General features: G+C 35.7%; 1 long non-coding RNA gene across 1 annotated transcript in view; it reads left to right on the forward strand.

Annotated features, from left to right (window-relative positions):
* LOC140623824 (uncharacterized) overlaps nt 1-12,520 on the forward strand; it is a 44,857-nt gene that overhangs the window by 12,688 nt on the left and 19,649 nt on the right. Inside the window, exon 2 of the long non-coding RNA XR_012023348.1 lies at nt 8,902-8,981. This is a non-coding gene — a long non-coding RNA (uncharacterized lncRNA). The remainder of the gene's footprint in view (nt 1-8,901; nt 8,982-12,520) is intronic.

A 12,520-nucleotide genomic window follows, 5' to 3' on the forward strand; every position in this document is an offset into this window, starting at 1 on the left:
TAGAGCTCATCTTCTGTTACTTTCTCAACATCCGATGCCTCCTTTTGCTGTAGGTATTTTCACTGGTTGTTCTCCCCTACAATGTGGATGAACCTTGAAAACATTAAACTGAAAGCCAGATGCAAAAGGCTGCATTTTTTATGATTCCATTTACATGAAGTATCAAAAATAGGTTAGTCCACAAAGACAGGAAGCAGATTAATGGTTATCAAAGGATGGGGGAATGATGGGGAGTGACTGCATAACCTGTACAGAATGTCCTTCTGCCGTGATGAAAATGTTTTGGAACTAAATAGAGAGGATAGTTTCACAAACTATGAATATACTAAATGCCACTGAATTGAGCACTATAAAATGGTTCATTTTATGTTAATTGACTTTTACCTCAATAAAAGTTACTAGAAATTAAAAAAAATAATGACTTCCTAAAGCCTCTTCTGATATTTACACTGCTATTTTCCTCACTTCTTTCAAGTCATTACTCTCATGAAGGTTTTCCTAATTAATCAATCAGAAATTGTAACCTTCCTATTAATAGTGCTCATCCTCCTTCCCTGTTTTATTTTTCTCCTAAGTACTTACCCTCATCTAACGTACTGTTTTTCCTTAATTATACTGTTAATTGACAATCCTCCTCTACTAGAAAGTACACTATACGAGATCAGAAATTTTTCTTTATTTTTAAAAATATTTTATTTATTTATTCATGAGAGACACAGAGAGTGAGAGGCAGAGACATAGGCAGAGGACAAAGCAGGCTCCATGCAGGGAGCCCCATGTGGGACTCGATCCTGGAACTCAGGATCACACCCTGAGCTGAAAGCGGATGCCCAACTGCTGAGTCACCCAGGCGTCCCAGAGGTTTTCCTTTAATGTTTGTAACCCCAATTCTTAAAAAATTGCCTGGCACAGAAAAAAAGTGCTTAATGGATGTTTATTTAAGAAATAAATGGGGGAAAAAAAGAAATGAATGAAAGAAATGAATGAAAAAAAAGAATGAACCTCACGTGTCATTTTTTATGTGTTGCTCTAGTCTCTATATTCAGTTGGATCATTTCAATACGTGTCTTAGAGAGCATATGCATTTTTATTTAACCCATCCAACTATATCTTCTGAGAGTTTTACCTCATCTTCTAGTCTGTGCTGGAGTTAAGGTGAGTCAAGTAGTTGACTTTTTAGAATCATTGAGATGTGGATTTGAATCTTAGTGTACAGATCCTGGCTGTGTGAGTTACAATTACTTTAATAATTTCCTCTAGGATTATGTTACCTTAACAATAAATATGTGTATTAGTCAGAGTTCTTTCTACCAAGAACAAAACCAATAGATCTCCTAATATATATCAGTTGGGTCCAGAGTAAGAAAGAGCATATATATATAGAGAGAGAGACAGAGAGAAATGGAGAGACAGAGACAGAAAAAGAGAGATTATTACAAGGAATTGGCTCAAAATTCCAAGGCCTGTAGTCAAAAAGCTGGAGACCCAGGAGAGCTGATGGTGTATGTCCAGTCTGAAAGCTGGAAAGCTCAAAACCCAGAATGAGCCAATGTTTCAACTGAGTCTGAAGGTAGGAAAACAAAACAAAACAATGTCCAAGCTTGAAGTTATTCAGGAAGAAAGAATTCTCTCTTATTGGGAGAGGTTCAGCCTTTGGTTCTATTCAGGCCTTTGATTGGTGGATGACACCCACTCACATCAGCAAAAGCAATCTACTTTACTAAATCTATTGATTTAAAAGTTAAAATTATCCAAAAATGGGATGCCTGGGTGGCTCAGTGGTTGAGTGTCTGCCTTTGGCTCAGGGCATGATCCCAGAGTCCCAGGATTGAGTCCCACATTGGGCTTCCTGCATGGAGCCTGGTTCTCCCTCTGCCTATGTCTCTGCCTCTCTCTCTGTGCCTCTAATAAGTAAATAATTAAAATCTTATTAAAAATTATCAAAAAATCTTCTAACAGACACACTCAGTAATATTTGACTGAATACTGAGTACTCTGGCCCAATTAAGTTTACAGACAATTAACAATCACAATACATACAACAATATCTAACTTACAGGGTTGATTTGAGGGTTGGATGAATATATTAAATGCTACAGAATTAAAGCTTAGTATTTAAATTATCTTCTGTACTTTTGCTTTGTGTTGAGATATTCTTAACTTCAGCTGTTATTCTTGATTTCTATTTCTCTGATCATTTACTGACACAGTTGTTTAGTAGAGTAAGATTAAGAATCAAATATTGTATATTTTATAAATATGAATCTATCTAAACTGATAGGGTTATATCACCTTTATTAAAATATTGATTAATTATCTATTTCTAAACCAACATTTAAATAATTAAAATAATCACATTTGTCTGTTCTCAGTGATCTGGTAATTTCTACTGTTTTCACCATTAGTCAGTGATTATTCACCATGGCCAAGCAATTAATTTGCAGCTACTTTCAGCATAATGAGATATAATTATTCTTAGCCAAGAGACTTGAATTTATAAAGAGAAGCTAGGGATCATACAATAACTATTTCATCTTACATTTCAATTCATTCTTACAAATACTTCCTATATCTTTTTCAATTAAAAAAATCTTATTTTCTAGAGAAAACTGAAGTGAATAGGAGCTGGTGGATTTTGCAACTGCATTATCATCCATAAATATTAAGCTGTTGGCCTCAAGCAATGATTCAACTATTCTTACAACATCATTTAGTTCTAGATATATTTAAAAAGTAATCTTTGCAATTCTTAGCAACTATTCATGCTCATATAATAAAATCAACTTTATTGAAGCTTGGAACTTATCAATATTATTCTTAAAATTCTATGGTAAATACCTCATATGCCTTATGTTCCTCATTTCCAACTTAGGTAAATACTTTCTCACTTCTGTTTTTCTCATAACTCAAGTGCAGTTGTACTAATTTTTAGAATACACCTCCATTTTTTCTACAATAAGTATATAATTGCACAAAGAGATATACTTTTTTTAGTGCTTTCCAGAGTTCTGAAATAGTGTCTGTTTCAGGGATATGAAATAAATAACCTGTATCTGAATTTTTAAAAACCTGTTTTCCTAAACTCTAGGGTCCATGAGTAATTATTATATGTCTTTATTTGCATGTCTATCATAAATGTGAAGATGGCATGATTATGGTTACTCTCTGCCAAGTCATTTCCTCTTCACCCTCTACTTCATTCTTGTTTATTCCTTGAGATTGCTTGAGAAAGCTTTTCACAAGAGGATGCATTCTAGTTTCCCCATTATAATTGATGAGTCTTGATATCTTATTTTACAAAGGAAAATAATAAAATGTCTTTATCCTAATCCTCAGAGAATATATAATTGCTATTAAGAAAGCTAACACTTAAAATAAATCAATGACCTCCATAACTACTTAGGAGAGCTTTGTGCTAATATTCAATGTTTAGAACACTGTTGTAGTCATATTTGCCATGCTCAGAAAAAGAAAACTTTTAACCATATAAGAAATTAGCTTGATTATATAGTTTTAGCAAGATAAAACCTGTCGAATGATAGATGTATGGTTAGAGTATCCTTATAACCACAGTGGCTTGCTTAGTAGTCAGTTTTGTAGTCTATTTTATGAAAAGAATTAGTCATATCCTCTGGAAGTCTCAGTTGATTAAAGTCTATATCCACAATAAAATCACTTACTTTCAACTCTTCACTGAAACTTCTCTAAATATTAAATCCACAATGGAGGGGGAGGCACCTGGGTTGCTTAAGCAGCTGCCTTCGGCTCAGGTCATGATCACAGGGCCCTGGATCAAGCCCTATATCAGGCTCCCTGCTTAATGGAAAGCCTGTGTTCCCTCTCCTCCCCACTTGGGCTCACTCTCGCTATCTCTATCTCTCTCTCAAATAAATAAATAAAATCTTTTTTTAAAAATCCACTATAGGAATCATGTAACTTCCATACTCTATACTGCATTTCACTATTGGGTATGATATGTAATTTTAATTGAATATCTCCTTGATAATACTCTTCTGCTCCAATCACACTTTTTTTTTTATTGTTGTTACTTTTTTTCTGTTTTTTTTTCACTTTCTCACTTTATTAATACAAAGGGAACGTTTTAAAAGGATGACTTCTGAAATTCACACTTAAATCATATGGTAGCTTGTTAAACTGACTTGCAATTTTCTTTTTTTATATAAATTTATTTTTTATTGTTGTTCAATTTGCCAACATATAGAATAACACCCAGTGCTCATCCCATCAAATGCCCCCCTCAGTGCCCGTCACCCAGTCACCCCCACCCCCCGCCCACCTCCCCTTCCATCACCCCTAGTTCGTTTCCCAGAGTTAGGAGTCTCTCATGTTCTGTCTCCCTCTCTGACATTTCCCACTCATTTTTTTCTCCTTTCCCCTTTATTCCTTCACTATTTTTTATATTCCTCAAATGAATGAGACATACAATGGAATATTAATCATCCATTAGAAACAACAAATACCCACCATTTGTTTCGACGTGGATGGAATTGGAGGGTATTATGCTGAGTGAAGTAAGTCAATTGGAGAAGGACAAACATTATATGTTTTTGTTTTTTAAACAAAGATCCTGAGCAGTATCTTTACTCTTTCTATATTAAATACATATGCATGGAAGCATGTTCAAATTACTTTTACAAAAAAAAAAAATAGAGGTCCAGTTTTGTAAATTTCTGGTTTAGATATTGCTAAAGAAAAGCACTGCAAAGGGAAGCATTTCTTTTGAAAACAAAACAAAACAAAACAAAACACCCTGACTTCTGTAATGCCTCTGATATTTATATTATTAAGATAATGGTTTTGTCATCCTGCTCATAAAGTTAAATCAATACTTTCCTGTCTTTTCAAGCTTTCTACATTATTTGCAGCTGTTGACCATTCTCTTTTTCAAAACTTTTCTCCTTACTTCTCTGAGTTTATAATATCTGATTTTCCTCCTGAATCTATTTCATTCTTTCTCCTTAATTTCTTCCTCCAGTCATCTTTTATATTTTCTATTCCCAAGTCTTTGCCCTTGGCATTTGTTCTTGTTATATGTGTCTTCCTAGATGACCTCATATACAATATGGCTTTTAGTGCCATGTAAATGCTGACAAATCTCAGAGTATGATAAATCATCTCTGTTGAATGTCATATCAAAAGTCTAAGCATTTGTACGTAGGCATCTCAAAGCAAGATATTTATAATATGTTCTTGTCCTCTTGTTCTCTTAGTCTCAGTGAATGAAATCACTCAGCCAAGATCACTCCAAGTCTCTGATCTCACTCATCCTGTATATTTCTTTAAAGATTTTATTCAGTTATCCATGAAAGACACAAAGAGAGAGGCAGGGACATAGGCAGAGGGATAAGCAGGTTCCTTGGGGGAGCCCAATGCAGGACTCAATCCCCGAGGATTGAGTGATCCCCGAGGATCACGCCCTGAGCCGAAGGCAGACATTCAACCATTGTGCCACCCAGGCATCCCTCATCCTATATTTTTAATAAGCCCCAAAGTTACAAAGTCTACATTCTTATTATCTTTTATATCAATTCTCTCAATTTCACCTGTCATTACCCTCATTTAGGATTTACCAGTTTTACCTGAACACTGGAGTAACTTGCTAATAAATTTAATACCCATTCTCACACTTCTCTTCGCACCATATCCAGGGCGATCTTTGCAGACATTCATTGGTAAAATAATTCCTCTGCTTACAGTTCTTCAGTGGACCCCTATAAGTTCAAATGCCTTAACATGGAGCTGAAGGTATTTCATGTTCTGGTAGGTGCCAACTTCTACAGTTTTGTCTCCTGCCAATTCCACAGGTGTTCCCTCTTCCTCATCTACACAAAACTAATCTATTTCCCTGGAAAGGACTACTAATGAGGAAGCATGTCATTCTGCACTGTTCTTTCCTGTCTTTATTTACTATTCCATGATATACACACATATTTCTCGGATAGCCAGACAAGCTTCCTAATGCATGTGTGAGAGACGGGCATGATTGCATGTGTCTGTGTTATCCACTTAAGTCATATTTCTCTTATTCCAGTCATATTTGTGTACATACTTATGCATACCTCTTTCATTTGTGGCACTTACCTGCATACCCGTGATTATTTTTACTGTATTTTAAGTAGTCTGAGGGCAGTGTCCCACATTTTTTTCTCTAGTAGGGTCAAACAAAATATGTCACAAGAGATCATAAACATGTATTATTTGAAAAATGAATAAAACTGTAGAGAATAAAAAATAACTAAAAATTTATCATGATATGCCATTGCTAAATATTTCCTCAATATAAGTAAATAAGATATTGTTTTATTCTCTTGTCACAGAAATATAACCACCAGAAATGTTGCTGATGCTTGTTAGAAGTGATTTACTTCTGAGCCTTCATAACTGTTGATACATGGGGCACCTGTTGACAGTAATATTCACAGACAATTAAGTAATTTATTTCTCTGAATTTATACTTGAAATCTTTGGCCTGTGTGTTCTCTCATTTCTTTCCCTGCCAGATTGTCCTCTCTCCTTCCTATATCATTCCATGGTACCAATGGAGAGAATGTTTTCTTCATCCTTTAGAGCTCAGGTCCTCAACCAGTCTTCCCTCTCCTGATTCTCCTCAATCACTTGACAATAATCCTCACTTTGATACCATGACCTAAAAAATGATAATCTATTCCCATTGTTGTCACAGATTATATTTAGGGCCCACCATTCAAATAATATTTTATCCTGACAACAGTCTCGGAAGGCTATTTATTTTCTCACAAAAGTCTTATCTGGGGACAAGCTAAGAATTTTTCCAGATCTACATGAGCCTTCCAGACTACAACCTTTTTGTTGTCATTGTCCTTCACTGTAAAATCATACTACACAGCAAAATTTTAGGCATCACCTGCTGTGGCAGAGAATGCTGGTGTTTACCACTAGTCATATTTCTCCTCTTCTTTCTGTGCACACAAACTATAATTCCCAGCTCTCATGCAATTACATGGTGCCTTCTGAGTTCCACTCAAGGAAAAAGAAGTGAACCTCTGTGTACCACCTCAGGGCTGGCCTCTGAAACACCTCACTGCAATCTCTTCACTCTCCCATCTCTTATCTTCCAGCAAGTCCTGCCTGGAATAATCCTGGGCACCTTAATCACCCTAACACATAGTCATTTGCACTATGCTGTATCGAAAAGGGAGCTTCCTGATTTTAAGGAATGAGACTTGAAGATATTAAGAATAGCTGTTGTTACTTTTCTTAATCAATATATCTTCTAAATACCAGGCTGTAGCCTTTCATTCCAAGGAGAATATGATGAGCCACTCATTTTGTTTTTCTCAATTTCCACTATTTTCATTATCCTGAGTAACTTTATTGCATTCTAAATTTCTTAATATTTTTATGACAATGATATCACATCATTTTTCTTCAGTAAACTCCTCCTGAGACCAAAGGAAGGATTTATAATCCCATAAACTGAATTATATTCCAAATCCCATCTTTAATAACAGATGCTTATCCTCACTAAATATATCCGTTCATTCACTTCGGTCTTAAATCTCTCTTTCTATATACTTATATATAGTTTTTCATATCATGCTTCTTGGCTTAACATTCCTAATGAGCCTCATCATCATGTTGGGCCACTTCCTATCACTCTTATCTTCCGTCTTCCTGTGATCCTGCCTTTCTTCTACTTCCATCTGAGTGCATTCTCAACCTGGATCTTTCTAATCACATTTTCCATCTTCTGAGCTGCTGAGCTTTCTTGGAGAAAATCACATAATTCTGCTGGGAGGGGGGCAGATTTATAGTTTTCAATTTTAGTTGTGTTCTCAAAACCTTTTACTCAAATCCTTTTACTTAAATGCCTTGGAGCATGATAGCACTGACCTATGTAATGGTGTGAACACAGCTCTTCTTTCCACAGCATCTTGTACTTGCTTCGGGGTGCTGGGAGGAGGCTTTTGCACACACCCCAGCGTGAATGAACTATAGTCCCCATGCTTTATTACCCTGCTCTCCAGCCACTCCTTTACCTTCCATTAGCCCACACCTGCTCTACACACCATTGCTCATGGAAGCCTTGCCACGTCCAGTCGCCACTCTGAAATGCCAGCATCCCTCCCAGAGATGCTATCATCCGATGCTCTGAGCATTTCTCTTCCTTACAGAGTCAGAATGATGCATAGTTCACCCTCATGGCAGAAGAAAAGAGCTTCATCTCAATGTATAATTGTATCCTGTCACCTAAACACCATGTCATCATCAACCGTATACTCATTCTTTTCCCTGCTAGGTTCTTCCCCAACAAAAATATCTTTTCCACTACTATATAAGAAAACAGACAATTGTATACAACAGATACAAGTATGCAGAGGTAAATTAACGTCTAATCCACTTTGGAAGTAATGAGCTAACTATTCATTATTACCTTTCTCTGTGTCCTCTCTTTTTACATTTTCCTTGGCTGATTTAGGAACAATGAACATTCTACCCAAAACTTTATTTTTATTTATTTATTTATGATAGTCATAGAAAGAGAGAGAGAGAGAGAGAGGCAGAGACATAGGCAGAGGGAGAAGCAGGCGCCATGCATCGGGAGCCCTATGTGGGATTCAATCCCAGGTCTCCAGGATTGCGCCCTGAGCCAAAGGCAGGTGCCAAACTGCTGCGCCACCCAGGGATCCCACTGCCAAAAACTTTAGATAAGAATAATGTTTGATGTAGAAGCCTATACGGGGAAAAAAGTTTCTCCAAACATTTATTCAATAAAAATTTGTTCATTCATTCATTCAACAAGCAATGTTCTTGGAATTATACTAGTTCATGGGGAAGTGTGTGTGTGTGTGTGTGTGTGTATAAGATTGTATTTATTCTTTTTTTTTTTTTTTTACTCAGACTCAGTCCCAGGACCCCAGGCTTATATCCTGAGCCAAGCTGGATGCTTAACCAACTGAGCCACCCAGACACCCCAGGAAGTATGTATTTCTCTATTGCTTACTTTCGGTCTGCAAGGTAGGCTCATTGTAGGAGTGGGACAGTTTGACAGAGAAATAAGTACAATAAAATGCCAAAATTACTATGATAAGATTTAGTGTAATATAAAATGGAGTCACAAAGAAGAGTGAATAATTTGAGATGGAAAATAAAAGCTTCTTATAGGAAATGTTATATGAGAAGTTTGAATTTGTTTATATAAGTAGTGGCTATTTCTCCTAAATAAGATTATTGCAAGCACCAAAATGTAGGAAAGATATAGAATCATTTTGTCAAGTTCAAAAAAGTAAAATAAAATGATTTTTTTCTATGCCGATGTGTACGTACATAATTGCACAAGAAGGTTAATAACCTCCTATTAAATATGGACTATCTTTGCCATTCTGTTCTTATTCTTACTCTTCCATGGACTGGTCCTACCACATTTATACAGTAAGCATAATCTGACCATAGATTTTTAAATTTTACTCAGTATAGTTCTCTGTCTAACCTCCCTGTATCTCAACTTGCTTGAAGTTAAACTTTATTATTTTAATTAAAGGCATTTAGAGAGTATCTACCTATGTTCAAGGCACAGTACTGTATGTTGTGGTTGAGGAGGTAAAAGGCATGTATGTTGATGAACAAAGTTTGGTCTTTACTCACAATCAGTTTACACTAGAAGGAAAAGGACAAAATATTATCTGAGTCAGATCTTCTTCATTTATTTTTTCCAAAAAGTCAACATGGATGCTTTGTTTTAAAGACTACTTTTTAAGTTTTGTCTCAGCCAAAAGATGATAATCATTCTCTGCTTGAAGGCAGTAGTAAAGACCTGATAGAAGTTAAATTAATAAAGAACAACAGAACAGCATGGTTTAGGTGGGGGGAACGGAAAGCATAGTTTGGTACAGATTACAGCCCTAGATTTGTTATTCACAACAGATACATATGATGGTTTTGAGCAAAACCACTTCGAACATTCCTATGTAAGAGCAAAAGCTTACTAAGAATTGCTATTAAAGAATAAAATTTAGGTTATTAACTTCCACATGAAAGGAAGGCTTTTTGCTTTTTTTTGTAGTTGCTTTTTTGCATTGTTTATTTGGATAATGGGCTAGCCCTGCCTTAAGATGGCACATAGAGATAACAGGTATGCAGATGCTTCAAAGCTACTTCATTCCCATCATAGTTATAGGTCTCCAATGTAGGACACTAAGATCTAAGCAATACATCTTTTTAGTGAAGTCATCATTCTATACTTTGTGAAGTAAACAGAGGCACACTAAGTATTATGAGACAAAAGGAATTAATAAAGTACTTAGGGTTTTCATACATGTAGAAAGAGCAGAGGCTGTGCAGACAGATCATGAGGCTATTGCTGGAAGGTCATGGAAACAGTTACAGAAGACATGAGGCTGTATAATCAAAAGAAGTTTGCAGGGAAAACACCACAGTTCTGAATCAATTGAGTACTATCCTACATACTATATCATCTTGCAACAGGCAAGTTGGAAATTGCTGAGGATTCTGAGTAGCAGCCATATTTGGTCATCAGTATCTCTTAAGAATATAATAACTTCTCCCTATTTCTGTTTTTCATACCAAAGCTGAGGGCCACTAACTGACAAATACTAATTTGGAAACATCGAGAAAAGAAAGCCCTAAGAAATGTAGTACGTGAAAGGAGAGTAATACCACCTTTACTAAAGCACAAGAAAGATCTAGTATTTTAAACAAGACTTGATATTTGCTATCCTAAAGCATTGCTACTCAGCCTTTTTTATACTAGTAAATAAATAATTTGATTATTATTTCAATTATAATTTGGCATAGTTTTATAATCTAATTTGAAATTTTAGAGATAATGAATATTAAGCCTTCATTTCCTAATACATTTCCTGTACTCTGAAGAGTACACTGAAATCTTGGGATCCCTGGGTGGCGCAGCGGTTTAGCGCCTGCCTTTGGCCCAGGGCGCGATCCTGGAGACCCGGGATCGAATCCCACGTCGGGGTCCTGGTGCATGGAGCCTGCTCCTCCCTCTGCCTATGTCTCTGCCTCTCTCTCTCTCTCTCTCTGTGTGACTCTCATAAGTAAATAAAAATTAAAAGAAAAAGAGTACACTGAAATCTGCTATTATTTATGAAAAGTTGTTTTTCCTCAGCTTGTAACAATTAAATGATGTCAAAACAATTTTATTAGGTTGATAATACAATGAAAACTATTGATTCTATCACTAATTTTTATATTAAGAATGTACTTAAAAAAAGAATGTACTTATTTTTCTGTAAAATCGAAATATACGGTCATTTCTATTCTCTATTTTTCATGAGCACATAGAGCCCTTATTTTTTAAAAAAAAAAAAAGAGCCTATGAGACACATGGTGCCAATGCTTCTATGTTATACTTATGGTTTATATACATACACATATATGGGTGACTAAGCTCACACTCTCCCTCTCTTAGACACACACACATAGGTAGCACTTTTATCCAGGTTGGTTACTAAACCTAACAGTAGAAATTCTCTATTCACAGAAACACAATTTTCTTATTAAACACCATGATTTTTTTCTTTCTGAGCCAAATCCAATGTCTTGAACTACTGAAAATGTTTTTTTTTGTTAGTACTGCCAATATTTCCAGAGTTAAAGCAGTGATGCTTTTCTTAAAATAATTCTGCCTTCTGGGCAACAGGCATTTTTCACCATTAAATAAGAAAAAAAATGGTTTTGTAGCTGCTGTTTTTTTGTGTGTAGACCTATGTTAAGATACTTTTAAAATTAAATGTCAAATCCAGATTGACAGAGGAAACACGCCAATGCTTGATATTTGATGAGAAGCTGTCAACCTGCCTCTCCCTGTCAAATTACCAGCCTCTCCTTAAGACTACTTTAGTAAGTGATAATAGCAAGCAGTGCTCCACACATGAAGGTCTCAATCCTATATAATGTGTGTGCGTGTGTGTGTGTGTGTGGTCCAGGTGGATATGAGACAAGTTATTTATTATTTGGAAATTGAATATAATTCTCTTAATTCAGGTTATGGTAGGAACATTCTTTGTAGGTGAATCAATGATTCAGAAATACCATTCAGAGTTAGGCATGAAAAGGCAAGTTGAATTCCTTCTCAGTAGTAATTTCCATGAAAAATTGCCTCTTTGAACCTTAGGCTATGGTTTTAAGGGAAGTTTCTATTCCGTTATTTGCCATGGCAATACTCTTAGTATTTCTTAGCCTGTCATTTCATTTCATTTTTACTAAATATCGTATGTGTATAGGTGTGCATGTGACCGTGTGTAGCCAAGAACATGGAAAGGAATTGGTTGTCGGGATGTTGTAGCCCTATTTTACATTGTTACACACACACACACACACCTCATTTTAAGTGTCATTGATTTCTCAGGAAATTATATAATTGCTAGTGTTTCAGAAAATGAAGGCAATTACCTAAATGTTTGAAGCCCTTTACCTCACCCCTAATCAAAACAAAACTTAAAAAAAGGAGGACATAATATTGCATTATTGCCAATAGGGG

The sequence above is a fragment of the Canis lupus genome, chromosome 33, assembly GCF_048164855.1.
Source record: "Canis lupus baileyi chromosome 33, mCanLup2.hap1, whole genome shotgun sequence".
Lineage (NCBI taxonomy): Eukaryota > Metazoa > Chordata > Mammalia > Carnivora > Canidae > Canis > Canis lupus.